Below are 23,475 nucleotides of genomic sequence, written 5' to 3'. Positions count from 1 at the left end.
AGCGTGAGATCATTTCCCCTGGAAATAAATGGAAAAGTCTAATGATATACATCAAATGACCTTTAAAAATAATAACAGTTCATCTTTAACATAGTCCTCTGTTAACATCCTTTGCAGACAATTTTATTCAGTCATTGAGTAGGGACAGTGATACACTTGTATTACAAAGCAGGTTAAGCACACATGTCAGGAAGCTGCAAGGACCAACTTAATGATCTCAGTTTGAGCCCCAGGACCCCCACCTGCAGGGGAGTTGCCTCACAAGCTGGGAAGGTCTACAGGTGTCTGTCTTTCTCTCCCCCTCTCTGTCTTCCCCTCCTCTCTTGATCTCTCTCTGTCCTATCCCATCCAAAAACAACAGCAATGACAACAATAATAATAACAAAGATAAACAACAAGAGCAACTGAGTGAAAAAAATAGCATCCAGGATCTGGAGATAAAAGAAAAAAAAAAAAAAGAAAAGAAAAGTATGGTAGGGTAGCTGCTACAAAGGCCAGTGACACCCCTGTATTCAAACTGTGGAGAGACACAGGCAAACTGCACAAGTACAAAAACAAACAAACGTCCACCACTCACAGCCTTTGGCGGACGTGGTTGGTTAGATGAAGGTTATCCAGGTTCCCAAAGTCCCTTTCTTTGCAAGTCTCTGCTTCGGTGGTGCGGATGGGTGGAGCTACAGACCTGGGTTTCAGGTGTGGCTTCCTGGTTGCCTCAAGAGTCAGATTAACAACCTGTCTGGTTGCCTGTTGTCGATCCACAGTCCAGAACCAGTCAGAAAGAGACCATCCACTGCTGCATTGTGTTCATATTCAACAGTAAGACTAAGATGGTCTGAAGACAAGCGCCCCTCTGGAGTGTTTCTGTTCAGGCTGTAGGCCACTCCTCTGCCCTGCCACTGGAGCCCTTCTATGTCATCAGCAGGCCTGCTCAGTCTCCTTTCCTCTGAAGACTCAGGCTAGGAGCAATGCTGGAACTAGGGGAGTCTGGGCAGAGATTGAGCTCTCTGAGAGGTTTAATGTCTTGGCTTCCAGTTGTCACAAGCTATTCACTCCTCAGCCACATCCATAATATCCAAATATTTTCTTTTTAAAAAAATGTTTTTAAATTTTATTTTAAAAAGGAGACATTAACAAAACTGTAGGATAAGGGGGGTACAGCTCCACACAGTTCCTACCACCAGATCTCCACATCACTTCCCCTCCCCTGAGAGCTTTCCTATTCTTTATCCCTTTGGGAGTATGGACCCAGGGTCATTATGGGGAGCAGAAGGTGGAAGGTCTGGCTTCTGTAATTGATTCCCTGCTAAACATGGCATTGGTTGGTTGATCCATACTCCCAGTCTGTCTCTCTCTCTTTCCCTAGTGGGGTGGGGATCTGGGGAAGCGGAGCTCCAGGACACATTGGTGGGGTTGTCTGTCCAGGGACTTCTGGTTGGCATCATGGTAGCATCTGGAATCTGGTGGCTGAAAATAGAGTTAACATACAAAGCCAAACAAATCGTTGTGCCGGGTAGCCTGGCCTCACTCTCTAGGCAGCCAGCTTAAACAAGTTCTCACAGGGGAAGTTCGGTACCCTCATGCCTGTGTTCTGGGGAGTTGCTGGCTCTGTACTGCTGTAATTTAGTGTTTTTCTGACTCTACCAGTCTAACTTATTTCACAGTATTTTTTTTTTTTTTTTTTCTGGTGGAACCTGGTCAGGTTTACTTCCAGAATGTGGCCTTGTAGTTTCTTTTTCAGTTGGGGGCTAGATGCAGGTAAGCTCCAGAATATAACCTCCAGAGATTTGAATCCCTTCTTTGAGACTTGGGAGTGGAAACAATGTTCTTATTTCTGTTGTTCACAGAGGTGACAGGTTTCTTTTGTGAATTTTTTGCATCCCATTCTCTGAAGCTCCACATGTTTTCTGTGATTTCTTTGCTAGACATATAGATCTGAAGAAATTTCCTGACAAGGTCCCTAGGCTTGACTTCTTGCCACCATCTTGGCTCCTCACACCTCTGACTTCATCATTTTCATAAGTATTAATGAAATTTCAAAGTAAGAGTAAGATATTTGTCCCAATTAAAAAGTCTGTCTTCCGGGGGTAGGATGGTAGCACAGCAGGTTAAGCACATATGTCATGAAGAACAGAGACCAGTGCAAGGATCCCAGGTTCAAGCCCCTGGATCCCCAACCCCCCTGCAGGGGAGTCACTTCACAGCTGGAGAAGCAGGTCTGCAGGTGTCTGTCTTTCTCTCCTCCTCTTCTGTCTTCCCCTCTTCTCTCTGTTTCTCTCTGTCCTATCCAACAACAATGGCCACAGGGACAGGTAATACATAGTGCAGGCACCAAGCCCCAGTAATAACCCTGGAGGCAAATGAAAAAAAGAAAGAAAGAAAAGAAAAATATCTTGTTCAATGTATGAAAGAACACTGAATTTTACTTATTTTAATTTTATTTGAGTCACCACACTCAGTTTGACCTTTTCCACATAAAACTCTTGTGCTGTGAAGACAAAAGTTCCTAAAAAGATTCTACTGATATTTTGAACAGGTTTAATTATTTAAATTTATTTCTCTTATGATTCAAAGGACCACATATGAAAACAACATATATGATGTTCTTTGATTTGTCTTACTGAATTCTGCACTGAGTATTTTATGTCTGCTTATTCACAATGCAATTTAGAAAATTTAAAGGACTTTGCTTTTCCCTGATTATTAGTTGCATAAATAAAAGTTTTTTTTGACTAAGCAATTTTTTTCCTTTAAAACATAATTCAGATGGATTGTATGTAGATGTTTGTCTAAATAAATTGAAATGACTCTGAAGGATGCCTGGGGCATGTGTAATCTGCAAACACAACCAGCAGCTATATTGTAATGCAAGCATATGGTAGCTCGATTGCTTCTAAAATTATGATGTAATTTCCTTACTTTCACACCAATTATAACCAAGCTCAGTGTAAAATAACTATCAAAGACTCTAACCCATTTACTGACAGGTGAAGCCCAGAGAAGTGCAAAGCAATATTGAATAGGAATTTTATTTGCTACTTATATTTATTTATAGAAAGTGGCAGCTCTAATTAATGTAGTCAGAGTTCATAACATGTAAATGGGCTGCTAAAATGCAGTGAAACTAGATATATTTCAAATATTGCAGCCAAGTTGCCTCGTAGAGGCAGACTTGTATTGTGCACTGAACTCTAAAATGGCGCCCTATGGAGGTTTCCATTTTACATTCCTATTATTCTTTTGCACGTTCACGACCGGCCAACTGGAATCCAGAAGCAGTGACATTGCTTTACCAATAGATTCATAGTTTCATGGCAAAGGCTGATTAACAAGATTTCTGTTGTGTGCATCTAGGATTTCCAGTGTCTTTTTCTATAAGAGAATCAAACTACATATTTAAAAGAGGTTTAGCATTAAATAGGAGAGAGGGTTAGACAGTCAGTAGAAAGTAAGCCCATGATCTGAAATAATTCATAAAGCACTTGTGCAAAACTCCTAACATGGAAGGAATACAAACATGGCTGTGGATTTGAAGAACTCAAAGTGGCTTTTACTATGCAATTTAAAGATTATAGAATTTGGGTAGCTAAGAGTCTCTATAACCAAAAGACTGTGTTCATCCCATCTCCCACCCACCCTCCAACCCTGAGAAGCCGAACATCCACCCTCAACCTCACCCCCAGGGTTTTTACTTTGGTGCCCTACTCCAAATCCAGTCAAATTCTGCTTTTAGTTTCCCTTTCTGCTCTTCTTTCTCAACTTCTGTTGATGAGTGGGATCATCCCATACTCATCTTTGTCTTTTTGACTTAGCTCACTTAACATAATTCCTTCTAGCTCCATCTAAGATGGGTCAGAGATGTTGTTTTCGACGGGTTATGTTGTTTTCGCCAGGCTGGCTTCACGGGCGGGTAACAGATGACCAGGGACTCATGGTTGAGCTGTAGGCAGTATCTCTTTATTCATGCAAGACGCAGCACAATCTAAGACGAGCTAAGTTAAACTCAAAGTACAGTACAGTACTCTAAAACTCACAATGCTGTCTTTATATATACTTCCCAAGTAGGGTGGAAACAGGATGTGACATAGAGAGGGTGGAGAGAAAAGTGACTGGTGAAAATCAGGGTATGACAAAGAAGGGATCAGGGTGTGACAAGGAGGGGGGGTGGAGCAAAAACATAACATGAAACAGTGAGGATTGAACCAATGCCCTGGAGGGAGGTGCTTGTTAACAGCGGTTATGTAAATAGAATGAAGTGGTTATGTAAATAGAATGGTGTTAAGCAGGGGGGATTTAAACCAAATGAAACAGAAGGGGTCTCATGCATACCAACACAGAGAGGGTGGGTCCATTGTTCTTAATAGCTGTGTAGTATTTCTTTGTGTATGTATACTGCAATTTTCTCAGCCACTCATGTGTTGTTGGGCACCTGGGCACCCATGTTCAGCGGGGAAGCAATTACAGAAGCCAGACCTTCCACCTTCTGCATCCCACAATGACCCTGGGTCCATACTCCCAGAGGGATAAAGAATAGGAAAGCTATCAGGGGAGGGGATGGGATACGGAGTTCTGGTGGTAGGAATTGTGTGGAGTTGTATCTCTCTTATCCTATGGTTTTGTCAATGTTTCCTTTTTATAAATAATAAAAACATAAAACTGAATGAAAAAAAAAAGAGTCTCTATAACCAAAGTAGGATTCAAACCTTGACTTATCTATTTATCAGGTGTGACAATTCAACCAACTCCTTTAGATTTTATGATCTGGAACTCACTTCTCTGCCAGAAGAATGTATGTCAAACAGCAAAGGTTTGTACAAGTTGAATTAAGACAATATTTGTGAACAACTCAAAACTGTGCTTAACAGCAGTGGATCCTCAAAGAGATACTGTGGCAGCTTTTATTTTTACTGATGCTATAATTGCAATATATTGAGAGTATTCATGAAACGACTTTACAAGACATCAGAGGACAGGTAAAAGTACATGAAAATGAAGAATTTAAAAAAGATTTTGGGAGTTGAGCTGTAGCACAGCGGGTTAAGCTCAGGTGGTACAAAGCACAAGGGTAGGCATAAGGATCCTGGTTCGAGCCCCCAGCTCCCCACCTGCAGGGGAGTCGCTGCACAGGCGGTGAAACAGGTCTGCATGTGTCTGTCTTTCTCTCCCCCTCTCTGTCTTCCCCTCCTCTCTCAATTTCTCTCTGTCCTATCCAACATCAATGACAACGATAATAACTACAACAATAAAAAAACAAGAGGAGATGAATAAATAATTATTTAAAGGAAAAGTACAATTTATTATACAGAAAAGTTGTGTCCATATGATTTGACTTTTCTAATAGAATGGGAGTGTCACTCCCCACTTAAATTGTACAAGAAGTGATACTAGGCATTCTATGACCCTGGAAAGGCATTCTATGACCCTGGAAAGGCATTCTGTGACCCTGGAAAGGTACTCTGTGACCCTGGAAAGGTACTCTGTGACCCTGGAAAGGTATTCTGTGACCCTGGAAAGGTATTCTGTGACCCCGGAAAGGTTTTCTGTGACCCTGGAAAGGCATTCTGTGACCCTGGAAAGGTATTCTGTGACCCTGGAAAGGTATTCTGTGATCCTGGAAAGGTACTCTGTGATCCTGGAAAGGTACTCTGTGACCCTGGAAAGGTTTTCTGTGACCCTGGAAAGGTATTCTGTGACCCTGGAAAGGTTTTCTGTGACCCTGGAAAGGCATTCTGTGACCCTGGAAAGGCATTCTGTGACCCTGGAAAGGTATTCTGTGATCCTGGAAAGGTATTCTGTGACCCTGGAAAGGTATTCTGTGACCCTGGAAAGGTATTCTGTGACCCTGGAAAGGTTTTCTGTGACCCTGGAAAGGCATTCTGTGACCCTGGAAAGGTATTCTGTGACCCTGGAAAGGTATTCTGTGATCCTGGAAAGGTACTCTGTGACCCTGGAAAGGTTTTCTGTGACCCTGGAAAGGTATTCTGTGACCCTGGAAAGGTTTTCTGTGACCCTGGAAAGGCATTCTGTGACCCTGGAAAGGTATTCTGTGATCCTGGAAAGGTATTCTGTGACCCTGGAAAGGTATTCTGTGACCCTGGAAAGGTATTCTGTGACCCTAGAAAGGTTTTCTGTGACCCTGGAAAGGCATTCTGTGACCTCGGAATTAATGCAGCTGCTCTCAGGCTGCATTTATGAGTGAAAGGAACCTTCTAAGTATTCAATGAACTTCTGTCTCTTTCAGTAACTGATTAAGAAGCTGTTTGTTACCACGACATACTTTATACTCAGTTCTGGCCAATATAGCCTTAACATTCATGGTCTCTGGGTGGAGAAAATGCAGCTACAGTATAAATAAAGGAGATTAGCAAGAATTAGGGATGAGACTGTAGGATTAGACTGCCATTATGCAGAGTACATGTATATAAACTTCGTCAAGCAACAAAACGTTACCCACCAGATTTGTTCTATGCACTTTTAAATATAGATAGTTTGCATAAAAGTTCTAAAGGGGAGATGTGACATGTACACATTGGAGACATGAGAAAGCTGTCTTAGTGAGCAATGAAAGAAATAGGGATGCTGAAGGAATTAGGCTGGAAAGAATTAGAAACAAAACTGAAATACTGGTAGAGTATGTTGACCAAAAAACTTTACCATATTCATAGGAGCTAAGGAATAAAAGAAACACCATTCATTAGGAGGTGTTGATGAAGTTAACGGAAGCTGGTAACATAGCAGAAAGATCATTAACCAAGAGTTCTTGAGTTTAGAAGAATAACATTTAGAAACTTAAGGACAGGTATATAGGCTATATTTAAAAATATTATTAAGACAACACGAAAGGGTATACACTTCATAGATAAATATTGAAAGTTGTTACTCAATTTTTTAGTTGTTTTCAATCATTTGCAAGCTATTTGTAGAGAGAGAGAGAAAAAAAAATGCCAAATAGAAGTGGAGTAAATGATTATGAAGATCTTTATCATGTGTTCTCTGCCTAATGATTCCTGTAATTTCACTTAGAAACTATTTGCAGTGAGATGTTCAATCAAAATTTGTTCTACGTGTACAAATCATTGGTTTTCTAAGATAATTAACTGGAATACAATCTCTCTTTTTGAATATATGTTATCATTAACATGCTTGCCTGAACAGTTTAAATAACAATGCATTCTTTTGTAAAATTCTAATTAAATAGTAACAAAATGTATTCAATGAGAAAAGAAATTATATGAATGTCATAAATATTTAATTGTTGAAGTGAATGCTTGAATGAGTTTTGAGCTTTCCTTCTAATCCTTGAACTTAATTGATGTCAGGGGCAGTATAGTTTTTCTTCTTTGAAATTTCCTTCATTATAAGTGCTCAACTAATGCATGTTGGTTACAGGAACTGACTTGATTTCTTTTGATGTAAAGTATTCAAAAATGTTTTCATATGGCTAGCATAAACCTTCTGAGAAATAAAAGTAATTATGTTATGAAACATGACCATAAATGGTTAGAGGAATGCTTCAAATTTGGGGGTTGTAATATGGAAAAAAATATTTTTCCTAATAATTGAATCAACTACTTGTGGCTATCCTCTATCACTCATGATATAAAATATCACAATCAATACTTCAGTTCCACTCTGTATCTCCTCCTTTCTTCTTTGATTTCCACACCAATATAATTCCATTTTGATCACTTGGTCCTCTGCTATTGAGAGAAGCACCAGATGGGTGCTTTCAACAACTTGGATCTTGATGGTACTTCTTTCCTGAATAATATTCCCTTCCCGAGTCATCATGGTCTGGAGTCCTTGTCTGTGTGCAGGATATTCTCCCCGCTCATCTGCTTTTGGTAGGGAACTCCCTCACTAGGGTTATATGGTCACACTCCCTGACTGAAACCTGTAGGGCTAGTTTCCTTTGGGGCTCAGAAGACTGACCCAGGAAAGACCAAGTCTCTAAATTTACCCATATTCTGTGATATCAGACTCAGTGCACAGCCTGCACAAATATAGTATATCTTCAATATCATGTGGAAATTTAAATCCCGAGGGTCCTATATCTCTTTTTCTCTAATGCACCATCTGTCCTCTGTATTAGTTTGTTTGTGTTGTCACAACAAATACTACAGACTGAGTAATTTTAATGAAATTTTTTTTTATTTGTGATAATAATGTCTGACAAGATTGTGGGATATGAGGAGTATGATTCCATACAAGTCCCACCACCATAGTTCCCTGTCCCATCCCATCCATTGGAAACTTCCCTATTGTTTATCCCTCTGGGAGCATGGACCAAAATTCTTTATGGGGAGCAGAAAGTGGGAGTTCTGGCTTCTGTAATTGCTTCTCCACTGGACATGGGTGTTGGCAGGTGGATCCACACCCCCGGACTATCTCTGTCTTTCCCTAGTGGGACAGGACTCTGGGGAGGGGAGGTTCCAGGACACACTGGTGAGGTCGTCTGCCCAGGGAAGTCAGGTTGGTGTCATGATAACATCTGCAACTTGGTAGCTGAAAAGCATTAAGATACAAAACAGAACAAATTGTTTAGTAAACAGGAACTGAAAGGTAAGAATACAGGAGATGAGATTAAGGGTCTTCATGTTGTAAGAAACTAAGAAGCTATAGCCTCTGGGGCTATACTTAGTGAAAGATTTGTATCTTCCTACTGTTTTGGAGTTTGGATATATGGCATCCAGGTACCAGTATGCTTGGTCAAGATTTGCATCTTTTTCCTGTATCTCCACATGGTAGAGATTAGGGCTTTCTACTTCCTGGTTCTGGGGGACAGAGTGTAGTATAGTCCAAAGCACTCTCCCAGCATAAAGTTGAGTGTCTTGGTCATGACCACTCAGGCAACAACAGGTCAATTAGTCAATAATCCTTGTTATAATTCTTCTGTAACTTTATAGACAAGTTGTTGTCTCCTAGGCATTATACTTGGTTCTGTTATGGAGAACAGTTTGTCAATTTTCTCTTCCCTGGTAGGAGTATGGAGAGAAAGAATTTTCTTAAAAAAAAACAAAACAAACAAAAAACTACATTTATTTAAACTGTGACTTGCTCTTAATTTTCTCCTAACCAGTACTCTCCTGTATTTCACAAGGCTGTGAGCTGGGATACTGCTCATTCCTTGACTAGGAAGGCCTCTCAGCTGGGGATTAATTTCTTGGATAGCGGTATCTCATGCACAGCCTGACAGGTATCATCTCTGAGTCATGATCCTTGAAATAAGAATTCCATCTAGACTTTAGAATGAATCACCTTAAATTTTAACTACATAATTTCATTAATAGTTGACCTAAAAGTGGCCATGTTACACAGCCAAAAACAGTATGCCTTGCTGCCCAACAAGACCTGCCATCTGCTTGTGTTCCAGACTGTGCTGGGAATATCCTCAGAACACTGTCTTCGGCTGGTGACCAAAAGCCATGAAAGACAGAGCTGGGAGTTGGGTGGTACCACAGTGGGTTAAGCGCATGTGGCACAAAGCACAAGGACTGGTGTAAGGATCCCAGTTCAAGCCTGCAGGGGAGTCGCTTCACAGGCGGTGAAGCAGGTCTGCAGGTGTCTTTCTTTCCCCATCTCTGTCCTCCCATCCTCCCTCCATTTCTCTCTGTCCTATCCAACAACAACGACAACATCAATAACAACAATAAAAAACAACAAGGGCAACAAAAGGGAAAGAAAGAAAGAAAGAAAGAAAGAAAGAAAGAAAGAAAGAAAGAAAGCAAGCGATTGCTATTCGTGACCACTCACTGACCACTGGCCCCTGCATGGATCCCGAAGGAGGTGAGGAACTCTGTCGTACTTTGACTGGAGCAGGTGTGACACATCTACTACAGGACGGACATGGTGGACACTCTCTACTGGGACACTGCCCCATTTGTGCTTTGAATCCGCTTCCTAAGCCAGTGTCATCATCAGCAGGAAGCGGTGCAATGACTAAACAGCTGTGTTCTATATGCACATTGAAAGGCTTTGGGCTTCAGCTCTGAATGGAAGCCGTTCCCACCCGAAAGTAAAGCTCACTTTCTAAGTCATTGATGGCACTTCTAGTAAATCAGGGACAGAGAAAGTAAATGCTTGTCAGTTCCTTTTGGAGTTTGTTGTTCTTACAACTTGGTATGATTTTTCTCAAAAAGAAGAGGTCAGCTTGATGGTTAGATTCCAAGTCTGGCATCAGTATGGTTACCATTTCTCTAATGATTCAATTATAAATGAATTTTATCCTTTTTAATGTTATTATAATCCCCTAACATGTTATATTTATTCTTCTAGATTTAGGATATCATCATTGGCTTCTAAAATATATCACATAATATTTACTTAATCTCATGAATACACCATAGTTTACCTTGAAAAGATATGGATGGCACTTCCGTGGAATAATGGAAAAGAATTATCATTTTTTTAAAAAAAAATTACCTTTATTTACTTATTGGGTAGAGATAAAAATTGAGAGAAAAGGGAGAGAAAGAGAGTGAGAGAGAGGGAGAGAGAGGGAGAGAGAGAGAGAGAGACATCTACAGCCCTGCTTCACCACTCATAAAGCTTTCCCCCTGAAGCTTGAACCTGGGTCCTTGTGCACTGTGACATGTGCACTCAACCAGGTGTGCCATCACCGGGCCCCACAAAATTTTGATAATCACTGAAACAATGATATAATGCTTGTGTCTTGTTTAATTTTTATTCTGTTTCTTATTTACTAAATAATATATGTATTTAACTGAATCTTATATAAATGTACAAATTAATTTAAATTCGCGGCACAATTAACTTGAACATGTATTAAAATCTTCTCTTTGCTATTATGAAAACTAATGTTTGATTTGTGCAACATAAGAATTACTCATCAGCAAAACAAAGCAATTACATTGGTTACCGTCTAGACATTACTTTGCTCTGGTTTGATCTCTGAGTAGAGATACTGGAAACTAATCCTGCAGCCTAGGGGCGGCCCAGTAGACAGAGCACTGAACTGTCAATTAAGTGTCAAATCCTTCGTTGGATCCCCAGCACCCATCACATAGCCAGAGCTGTTCTGTTTGGGGGGAATCCCAGGTGGTCATGCCTGGCCGTCCCTCACAGGTTCCTCATTGTATCTATAAAATGGAATTTTCACAGGACAGGAGTTCAAAGGTGCAATTTCTAGATCCTTTATTTAACTGTGCAATGTGTAGATTTTTAAGAAAGAGAAGAGACTTGGGGACAGGATGTCCCGAGGGCCTATGGACCCTTAATAGAGGAGAGAAGTGGGGAACCAAAGACCCCTTCCCACCCTTCTGTTTCCCAGTTATACCCCTTCTGATGCCAACCAGCACTTCCTTTTCATTGGCTCCTCCCCTTGTTTCAGGGCAGAAATATCCCTCCACCAAATAAAAATTCCCTTTTCCTGTGTAAATCTCTATGCTATGAGCATGTGTCCCTTTTCCAAATGTGTGAACTTGAACAAAGTAATCCTCAGGACTCCACTCTGTGAGTGCTTCCTCTATAGTTTACTGGTTTGCCCACTTATTAATAAATAAAAGTTTAAAAAAGAGAATGGAACTCCATGTAGAATTTAACATGATTCACCTCAAATTTGAATCACATGAAATCACTAGTACCTGATACAATGACAGCATGCAGTGCTGTCTACCAGTATTTGTAATGTGTTTATATATATATTTAATATTTATTTATTTATTTATTCCCTTTTGTTGCCCTTGTTTTATTGTTGTAGTAATTATTGTTGTTGTTGTCGTGGTTGGATAGGACAGAGAGAAATGGAGAGAGGAGGGGAAGACAGAGAGGGGGAGAGATAGACAGACAGACACCTGCAGACCTGCTTCACCGCCTGGGAAGCGACTCCCCTGCAGGTGGGGAGCCCAGGGATGGAACTGGGATCCTTCTGCTGCTCTTTGCCCTTGGTGCCACGTGTGCTTAACCTGCTGCGCTACCACTCGACTCCCATGTGTTTATATTTCAAACGGTGGGACCAAATAGATCAATAGGATTTTTTTTTTAATTTGTTTATTTTTAATGACACAGAGTCACAGAAACAAAGACACACACAGACAGCAACCAGAGCACTGCTCAGCTCTGACTTAAATTGCCCAGCGGGTTTCACTGGGGACATTGGAGCCTCAGGCATGAAAGTTTTTTGTATGACCATTAAAAGTATGCTGTCTCCCCAGCCCAGATCGTTTCTTTCCTCCCTCCCTTCCAGTTTCCCTTCCTTCCTTCCTCCCTCCCTCTCTCCCTCCCCCCTCTTTCCCTTCTCTCCTCTCCTCTCCTCTCCTCTCCTCTCCTCTCCTCTCCTCTCCTCTCCTCTCCTCTCCTCTCCTCTCCTCTCCTCTCCTCTCCTCTCCTCTCCTCTCCTCTCCTCTCCTCTCCTCTCCTCTCCTCTCCTCTCCTCTCCTCTCCTCTCCTCTCCTCTCCCCTCCTCTCCTCTCCTCTGGCAGCCATCTTTTCCCATTTTATTGGCTAGGACACAGAGAAATTGAGAGTGGAGGGGTAGATAGCGAGGGAGGGAGAAAGACAGATACCGGCAGCCCTGCTTTGCTGATTGTGAAGTGACCCCGCCCTGTAGGCCGGGTCCTTGCATGGGTCCATGTGCTGAATATTATGTGTGCTTAACCACGTGCATCACCGCTGGCCCCCGGATTTTTTTTTTTTTACCTTTACAGGTGCCTCTGCAGACTGGTTCCCACTCTGATTATTTTAATATAATTGAGGTGTATCTGTTCTAGGCAATCTGTTTCAAGAACCACACCAACTGGTATTGTGGGTGGGCATAATATAAAAAACAAAAATGTGCTTTTGCAAATGTGCTTAAGAAGAATTTTAAGTTGACCAACATGAGTTGCTGGAATATCCTGGTGGTCTAGTATGTCATGTTAGTGGGAACAGAAGGGAATGAGTATGCTTACTAGCCTCTCTATGTTTGCAGCAGAAGCTTATTATCTGCATATACAAGTGCTTTGCTTCTTTATTATAGGACCAGATCATTATGTACACAGTGATTTTTTTCATCCGGACTACAATTTATCAGTGCTCTCGATTATTTTCTTCCATAGATTATCTTGAGTTCTAGAATTATTTATAACATTAAAAATTGAAGCCAAGCATTCAAACATCCACATAAGCAAAGGTTCTTGCTTTATATCATAATGAATTTCTATATAATCTCAATCTCTATTCCTATCACCCCTCAAACTACTCTTTTTCTTTTGATACTTTACTAGTGGTCTGGTCTCACATAATAGGGAATAATTGGTTTCTTAAGGAATAATTAGTCTTACTGAGATTCACTTAATAAAAAAAGTATTGTGATTTTCTTGGAGGTCACAGAGAAGAAAATTAAATCAGAAAATAAGCAAAAATGGAGCATACTTAACTGAATGGTGAAGGTATAATAACCAGGTACTAAAATGATAAGCTTTAAGTGTATAGAATTTAAAGATAATACTGCATATGGTCAATATTTTAAATTGTATTATATATATTTATTGAACAGAGACAGCCAAAAATCAAGAGGGAGTGGCGGGTAGAAAGGGGGAGACAGAGAGACACCTGCAGCCCTGCTTCAGCACTTGTGAAGCTTTCCCCTTGCAGGTGGAGACTGGGGGCTTGAACTTGGATCCTTGTGCCCTGTAACCTGGACTTATCCATGTGCACCATCACCTTCCCCCCATATGGTCCAGTTTTAACCACCTGAGTCCTCTACTTACTCTGCAGAAAGAGAAGGTCTTCATCCAAATAAATATCTAGAATCAAGGATGAATTTGAGATTTTTGCTTAATGCAAGACGTGTCTCTGGAACAAAAACAAAGGACTGATTTGATGAACAGACCCTGGAGGCAGAAGGGAATTTCAGAGCTCCCTGGAGGCATTCTGTTACAACAGTGGTAGTGGCGGGGTGGAGTCTGCGTGTGTGAACTTCAAAGTCCAGCACTGTGTACACTGTGGTGATGCTGTGGTCTATGCACACCCCCCCAAAAAATTCCCCTGGGGAAAAAAAGGATCTGCTTTGTGGAGAAAACATAATCTGCACCTTTACTATGAAAACCTTCGGTGAGCAACTTTCAGTCTTACTTTCTCCTTCCTGGAGAAGGGGAAAAGCATCTCACTTCACTCTGTTTCTTTTCCCTAAAATTCTCTGTGCTAGGAACATGTACTCAGATGAGATCTGAGACCCCCTTAGCATTTCTGGGTATCTCCCAGGAGCAGAAGAGGTACTCATATAATAAAGGAAAATGTGTACTTACTGGTTTTTATTTATTTATTCCCTTTTGTTGCCCTTGTTGTTTTATTGTTGTAGTTATCATTGATGCCATCGTTGTTGGGTGGGACAGAGAGAAATGGAGAGAGGAGGGGAAGACAGAGAGGGGGAGAGAGACAGACACCTGCAGACCTGCTTCTCCAGCTGTGAAGCAACTCCCCTGCAGGTGGGGAGCCGGGGCTCAAACCGGGATCCTTCTGCTGGTCCTTGCGCTCTGCATCAGGTGCGCTTAACCCTCTGCGCTACTGCCCGACTTCTGTACTTAGTGTTTTTATTGCTACTCTGTTTCATGCTTATTTGAGTATTTGTCCCCTTAAACTCAGAGGAGTGGAAGATAGTTTCTTCATATCTTCACAGCCGCAATAATTCCCTTTGTGTTTTTCTCAAGTAACATAATTCTGGGTTCACTCAAAATTCATAAACTCTTCCTGGCAAATTCCACATTTATGACAAAACCTCACACACTTTGATATCATCAAGTTCATTTTAAAGCAATCAGTCTAAAACTGTCTACTGCAGCAAATGTTGCCTTCAGTTTCTCATCTTTATTTGATCCCAGGTATGGTGTCATTAGGAATACAAACTCAGAGGTCAGTATTTCAGGGAAAAAAAAATAAGAAAAATGTGAAAAATTTAAAAATACATTCCAGTTTTTATTCCAGGATTTTAAAAATATATTCCATTTTCAATTTAAATTAAAAAATAGGCAAGGCTAACTTGTGTAAAAAGAAATGAATATAAAAGCCTCCAAAGGTTGCACAGTGGCTAAAGCTCTGGATGGAGACAATGAAGCCTTAAGTCGGGTTCCAGAATCATGTTCCTGCCAGGCTCGTGTTTACGTTTTCTGTCTCACCTCATAAGCAAATCCTTAAAGTAAAAGAGAGTGTCCAGTTTGTTTGCATAGAGGAGCCACTAGTATTTCTGTATGAGGAAGTTGGCACATTGCTAGAATCTAGAATCATACCACTTACCAAGTCTGACCCCAGGGGAATTAACGTGGACCACTGAAGGTGTGGAGATGATCTTTCTGGGATAGACGGGCCAGGTCCACGAGGCTATACCTCTGAATTAGGTCATTCATTCAAAGAACTGATGTCTGTCCTCCTTGATTTCTGCCCCAAACATTGAAGTACAGGAAACACTTCTAAACACATGATTTTTTAAATTAATTATTTAATTTTTTGACTTTTATTGCCACCAGGATTATACCCTTGGGGATCCGTGCACGGCCAATCCACTGCCCCCGGTGGTCATTCCTCCCCCTTTCCCCCTCTTTCCTTCTTCTATCTGATAGGACAGGGATGGACTGAGAGTGAAGGTGGGAGGTACAGAGGCAGAGAGAAAGAGAAGCAGCTACACAAGTGCTTCTCTACTTGTGAGTCACGCCCACACCCCAGGTAGGAGGGAGGCTTGAACTTGGTTCGATGAGTAAATATATCTTCTGATCCCTAAAACAAGAAAGGACTTCACCAAATAAGAAGCTATAGACCTGTATCCTGGATACACGCGGATTTAAAGATTCTCAGCAAAAACCTGATTAACCACATACTAGGATATGTGTGGAAGAAAACATCAGTGAGACACTTTGGGACCTGAACATCAAAAGTTCATTTGAAGATTCAAGCCCATAAACAAGTGAAATTAAAACTAGTTGAACAAAACGGGGTTATAGCCGATTAAAAAGCTTCTATACACGGAGAGAAAAGGCCACATAGGTGTCCAAGTGACCCAGCAGTCAGGATATTTGTTCACCACACTGGTGATAGGGACTGATATCTAATATGTATAAAGAACTCATAGTGGGGGCAGGTGGTGGTGCAGCTGGTTAAGTGTATGCATTACAGTGTGCAAGGACAGGGGTTCAAGCCCCTGGTCCCCACCTGCAGGAGGGGAAGTTCAGGAGTGGTAAAGTCGGGCTGAAGGTGTCTCTTTCCCTGTCTACCATCCACTCCTTTTTCAATTCCTCTTTCTGTGTAACAAATTAGTTAATTCATTTTAAAAAGAGTTCATACAGCTCTATAACAAAACCCCAAGAAACCTGATAAGAGGTGAGGAAAAGATTTGAATAGACAGCTTTCTAAAAAACATGGACATTGTCCAAAAACATATAAAGAATGCTCCACTTCCCCTGTCATTAGGGAAATATAAATTAAAAGCACAATAGTGGGGTTGGGCTGTAGCACAGTGGGTTAAATGCAGGTGACAAAAAGCACAAGGACCAGCACAAGGGTCCCAGTTAGAGCCCCCGGCTCCCCACCTGCAGGGGAGTCGCTTCACAAGCAGTGAAGCAAGTCTGCAGGTATTTTCTCCCCCTTCTCTGTCTTCCTCCTCCTCTCTCCATTCCTCTCTGTCCTATCCAACAACAACATCAATAACAACAACAATAATAATAACCACAACAACGATAAACCAACAAGGGCAACAAAAGGGAAAAAGAAACGGCCTCCAGGAACAGTGAGCCCCAGCAATAACCCTGGAGGCACAAAAACAAAAACCAAAAAAACCACAATAGCATGGCATCTCACACATGTGGCTGTGACTCACATCAACAGATTGAGACATGACCAGGATGGGGAAGGATGGGGAGTACGAGGAGGAGCTCAGGTCCACTGCTGGTGGCAGTCCAAACTGGCGCAGCCATGGACGGCAGGAGAGAAGCCTGGGTCCTAGAGCGGAGAGGCAGCCTGTGAATCAGGTCCATACACCCCCAGGAACACAGAGACGCTGCTGTGAGGAGTACAGGCGCCCACGGCTTATAGCTGCACTATCCACAGCAGCCAAGGAGGGGGAGTGGTTGAAATGTCTGTGACCAGATGACAGCATAAAGAAGTTACCTGGCAGGGCCCAGGTGGTGGCGCACCTGCTTCAGTGCATGGATCGCTCTGCACAAGGACCCAGGTTCAAGTGTCTGGTCCCCACCTGCAGGGGGAACGTTTCCTAAGTGATGAAGCAGGGCTGCAGGTGTCTCTCTCTCTCTCTCTCGCCCTCTCCTTCTCTCTCTCTGCCTTGCTACCTCCCTTTCTTGTCAATTTCACTCTATCAAGTAAAATAAATTAATAAAGTTTAAAAATTTTTTTCTTTAAAAGTAAAATGAATGGTTAGTGAGGCCAGGAGGTGAAGGACACTTGTCAGAAGGCTTGGAAGTCATGTGGAACTCAAACTTGAGAAAGGAAAGTAACCAAGTGCCTCTAGAAGACAGTGGGAACCATGCTGATTAACCCTTGGCCGGGGAGGGGTTGGGATGGCGGAGGGCTCAGGACATTGGTGGTGGGCGCAGTGCAGACCACATACTACAGTCGTATCATCTTCCACACCATTATCCAGGAGAAATACAGTTTTTCAGTAAGGTTTAGATAACACATAATCTGTTTTTTTTTCTTTCTGATTTGAAACAAAATGATTAATATTACAGAATCTACATTTTAAAAACTGAATGTCTTGTTCAGAATTTGGTTTTCCCTGGGATGTTGACAGATAGTGTGTCAAAATGCAATCAATAAAAAATTGATATGGCACAGTGGATAAGGCATCGGACTCTCAAGCATGAGGTCCAGAGTTCAATGCCCAGCAGCGCATGTACCAGAGTTATGTCTGATTCTCTCTCTTTCCTCCTATGTTTCTCATTAATAAATAAAAAAAATTTAAAAAGTGATATGACCAATCTGCCTTTGATTGAACATTCTCTGGGAAAGCCTGCTCTGAATTCCAAAAGGAGATACTGATTCTGTTTTTTCTCCTACCTACATTTTTTACTTGCATCTACCTAGGCCATGAGAGTTCTGTAAATGCAAGGTATGAAATAGGTCTATGGCATAATGATAAGCCAAATTAAAATACACCCTGGTTTCATTTTACCATGGAAAATCTGGATATCGCCAGACCCTAACCCAGTCGCAGCAGAGTTAATAAGGTTTCATGCAGTTTCTGAGTTAGGAAAACTTTGAATGTGAACACTAATGACATAACCCTGATGGAAATGAAGTCCAGAGCTCTCACTGTCTAATACCAGAGTCAAATAAATACAAGTACTACTGTCAAGACTTACAATGATGAGACCACTCAGGAGAGTTTATACAGCAGAACCCTTAAATAGATACTAAAATGAATATATATATATATTTAATTTTTAATATTTTATTTATTTATTTTCCCTTTTGTTGCCCTTGTTTTTATTGTTGTTGTAGTTATTATTGTTGTTGTTACTGATGTCTTCATTGTTGTTGGATAAGGCAGAGAGAAATGGAAAGAGGAGGGGAAGACAGAGAGGGGGAGAGAAAGACAGACACCTGCAGACCTGCTTCACTGCCTGTGAAGTGACTCCCCTGCAGGTGGGGAGCTGGGGGCTTGAACCTGGGATCCTTACTTGGTCCTTGCGCTTTGTGCCACGTGCGTTTAACCTGCTGCACTACCGCCCAACCGCCTATTTCAATATTTCTTATTCATGTGTTTATGGTTCTTTATTTCAGTGCTTGGAAAGTAAAGTTAGAAAAATAAACTGTTGAATTAATTTGTCTTGAATGAATCATAAAAGTGCAGAAAACAGAAATTTGGAAAACCCTGCGATTTAACTAATTGATCCCCTTAGGCTATGATACAGTCAGCCAGGAAACACTTCTCTTAAAGTTTTATCTTCCCCACCCAGGGCCTCAGGGGGTCCCTGTTCAACACGTGAGGAGCAGCTGTGCCACTCCACTCAGTAAGATATGCCACCATGACAGACCTCACCTTCACAGTCACCTTTGAGGGTGGTTGGTCTGTCATCTGCACAGACATTACACTGAACAGATTCCCACACATGAACCTGCTTTTTATAAGCAGAGTAAACATTGTGCACAACGGGATTTATCAACGATGACTAGTGGGGAAATATGACCTCTCTGTCTATTTCTGTAAATAAAGTTTTATTGGAAAGTAGTCGTATCCATTTAGATCTGTATATTGGCCAGTGGTTGTGCCTATTCTCTTATGGTTATGATGACTGTTACTGAAACTCAGTGACCTGGAAAATTCTAAGTACATACAGTCTGGTTCTTTACAAAGAGAATTTCGTGAGCAGAGCCAGAATTGGTTTGTTTTCCTTACCCAAGCTGTTACATCCTGCCATTTCTACATGCAAGATATGTGACTTCACGCTACTACTCAGTGCTCTAACTTACTATGGATCATTTGTTGGGGTGTATGTAGGACTATGAACTTCGTGTCCCTGATTTTGGGTCAAATAATTAGTGCTCTACTTTCTAGCTGATTAACATTCACAGAAAGACTAGCACTAGTCACGCTTGAAGCTTTGTTCCTCCCCCCCCCCTCCTCAGAGCCTACCATTGTGTTTTCAATATAACAAAAACCTACTTAGTGGGTGTTGAACTGTATCATTTACGTTTCATATTGTTTTCTCTAATAGATGGGATGTGGGAATCTTTTGAAAAGCGAAAGGTTTTACTTCTGTAATTTCACATCGTTTCTGTTAGCTCTCCTGTGTTAAATCATTAATTGAAATTCAAATACAAGGCAGAATAAACCCTGAGTAGTGAAATAAGAATGTGTCTTTATAATAAAACTTTTGGGGGTCCTGTTTTGACCTAGCCTGCAACCCCCTATTCATTAATTCCCACAATCCCCTTAGATCAGTTAGATGAAGAACACTTAAAAAGGGTCTTTCAAGTACTGTGGAATCCCCACAGGGTTTACCTACACTGTGATGTTTTATTATTTTTTTTTAAGAGCAACTTTTTCTTTCACATTCCTGCAAAGTTGAATTCTTTTGTTAAAAACACAAGAAAGCCCTCTCTGTGGATATTCCATCATGCGGTTTATAACAATGTGAAGGCTGAAAGTTGGTGTGTGACGCTCACAGCTGGACCAGACTCGGGAGGCATGGGGGAGGGAGAGAGGGGCCAGTGCCCTGTTTCTATAGCAAGTTCGATAGCAGATTATGACACAAAGTGACATCACCTCCACCTAACATACAAGCATGTGAGCAGTTGATAGAAGGAAAGCAAGTTGTCTAAATTCTAACATTTCAAACTGGATAGTAACGCAATTCTAGTGATTTCAAATATAGAACGTGAACATATAATTAAAGCATGATTAGTGATTAATAATGATTACCAAGATCGTAAGATAACAGAGGTACAATTCCACACAGTTTCCACCACCAGAGTTCTGTGTCCCATCCCCTCCACTGGAAGCTTCCCTATTCTTTATCCCTCTGGGAGTCTGGACCACTGATATTTGTGGGGGGCAGAAGATGGGAGTTTTGGCTTCTGTCATTGCTTCTCCACTGGACATGGGTGTTGGCAGGTGGATCCACACCCGCAGCCTGTCTCTGTCTCTCCCTAGAGGGGCAGGGCTCTGGGGAGGGCAGGCTCTAGGACACACAGGTGAAGTCGCCTGCCCACAGGTTGGTATCATGGCAATTTGGTGGCTGAAAGACGGCAAGATATAAAGCAAGCTAAATTGTTTAATAAACAGGAACCCAAAGGTAGGAATTGAGCAGACTGAGTTAAGGGTCTTCATGTAGAAAGAAGCTAGAAAGTCTAATTTAGGTATGTTCCAAGGGGCACATGACTTTACTAATTCTTGTCTGAGTCTGATAGCTCACATGCAGGTGAACTAAAAGCCTTGTCTGGGAAGATGGTGTCAGAGTTTACAATAGGGCTAGAAAGCTGAAGTACAGCAGAGAGTGGCTCCCATATATGAAGAAATCATATAACTACAATGAACTATTTACCCCGTCAGTCTGACTGAGGACCCATGTTTATTTACATTCAGCACAGGAGCCTGTGTGACCTCTGAGTCCCTGTTGGTCTGAGCTCACAGTCCATGGTCACAGCTGGGAACATTCTAGGCTGCTCTCATGTGAGGACCCGTGCAAACATATAATTCAATGGTGGCAGGCACCTTAACTGTTGCTTGTGAAGTAGCTGTGAGTAGATTTTGCATCTTCTACTTATTCTAACACTGGAAGGGACAGAGGCAGTTATTGTCAGTCTCTGAGTGTCTGAATGTGGGCAACAGTTCAGCTCTTACTGCTGCAAGGAGAGGTTCATGAGTCTGTGATGCAGAACTTCTCACAGAAGAGGATGAGGAAAGAGGTCAGGGTTTGCTGTAGTCTCAGCCCACTGAGATAATGAGAACATGTCTCCTTGCCCACATTCTCACCAAGCCAGACGGATCATCCACGGACCGGATCCTTCCCTGTGCTGTCAGCCCTCCACAATCCTTAGCTCTCCTTGCTGGCCACCCCTCCCCTCCTCATCAGAGACAGAGACTAAACCCTGTCGTTTGTGCCTTCAATTCTCAGTTTAGAATATATGGCTAAAGTCTAAAGGAAACTTCTCTAAGTAGTAAGGATAGAGACTTTTTTTTGTTTCTTTTCTAGCAAAAAAGGATTTACAAGATGTCCAATAAGAAAGCACACTTGGGGACCTAGTGGTGGTGCACCTGGTTTAGCGCACACGTTACAGGGTACAAGGACCCAGGTCCAAGCCCGTGGTCCCCACCTGCAGGTGGAAAGCTTCAGGAGTGGTGAAGCAGGTCTGCAGGTTATCTCTCTGTCTCTGTCTCTTCCTTCCCTCTCAATATCTGGCTGTCTCCATCCAATAAATAAAGATAATAAAACATAAAAAAAGAGTATTAAAAAATAAATAGATTTTAAAAAGAGAGAGAAGGCACACTGATAGTGACTATCTTAGCCCAGTATGTTTTTAGAACTTGCCCTAGGGAGGGGGTAGATAGCATAATGGTATGCAAACAGACTGTCATGCCTGAGGCTCTGAAGTCACAGATTCAAGCCCTTACACCACCATAGGCCACAGCTGAGCAGTGCTCTGGTAAAAAAAAAAAAAAAAAAAAAAATGCCCAATGCATAATCCAGTATCAAACAGGAGATAAAATACTAATAATAGATGCGGGACACAATACTAAAAGACAACAGGAGGTAAGCCTATCCTAAGTTATATATTTTTGGACTGGGACAGCCAGAAATCAAGAGGGAAGTGGGAGATAGAGCGGGAGAGAGGCAGAAGCCCTCCTGCAGCCCTGCAGGTGGGGCCTGGGGATCAAACCTGTGTCCTTGCACATTGTAACATGTATGCTCAACCAGGTGCGCCACCACCCGGCCCCCAGTTACGTATTTCTCGAAAGAACCAGCTTCTAGTTTTGCTTCCTAGTCCTTTGTCTAGCGGTCACAAAGTAAAATAACATCTGCAATTCCAACGCCATGTGCTCCTGGTCTGAGAAGAGTAGGTTCAGGGTGTCCTGCTTTCGCTGACTTCAGAGAGCTGCTTGCTGACCTTCATATTCTAAGTATTTGCCTCTGCCAAAAGCGCTCCTGAAATCTGTGTGTGAGTGATTCCTAGAGAAAATAACTTTTGAGGTGCTTTCTATCTTGTAGCTTTTCTTGGGAAGGGGAGGTGGGGGGATAAGTGAGTATACTTAGGGTATTTTTCTCAAATGGGACTAAGGCAGTTATCTGTTGCGAATGATTCTTTTAGAATTGCACACTGAATTGCTTAGTATTACAGCGGCGGAGCAACAACAACAACAAAAGCAACAACAACAAAGGGAAAGGAAGAGCAGAACTGTGTGGATGCCCTGAATAGCAGCAAAACACATTTCACAAGAGACACATTTCACAGCAGCCGCAGGTCACACCACAGCGGCAGAGTCCTTCCCACAAACGTACCGGTTTTTAAGGAGGCAACAACTGCGGGGGTCATCTCAGAAACAGAAATTTCCCCTCTTGAAGGCAATGTTTGCCCATCAATTTCAGAATGACTGATGGAGAACAACCTTCCCTAAACCCAGGCTCTACACGTTAGGAACGAAACACTGTCTTCACAAACCTCATCATCCCACCAGACAGCAGAGCAAGCACATTTCCTTTCTCTGATGTTTTACATCAAGGACATAAGGACACAATATTTTACAGTCATTCTTCCCAAAGGTTTAATGTATGTGCAAATGAAGGGTTTGCTAACATGCCCCAGTGGTCAGTTCAGCTTTTTTTGGGTGGACCTGAGCGCCTCCATTGTTATAACTGCCCAGGAGTAGGTTCTTCTGGGGTTATACATTTTCTTTCTTTCTTTCCTTCTTTCTTTCTTTCTTTCTTTCTTTCTTCCTTTCTTTCTTTCTTTCTTTCTTTCTTTCTTTTAATATATAAATACTTTTCATTTATTTTCCTTTTTGTTGCCCTGGTTGTTTTTTTTTTTGTTGCT

The sequence above is a fragment of the Erinaceus europaeus genome, chromosome 4, assembly GCF_950295315.1.
Source record: "Erinaceus europaeus chromosome 4, mEriEur2.1, whole genome shotgun sequence".
NCBI lineage: Eukaryota > Metazoa > Chordata > Mammalia > Eulipotyphla > Erinaceidae > Erinaceus > Erinaceus europaeus.
Note: the sequence above shows the minus strand (reverse complement) of the source record.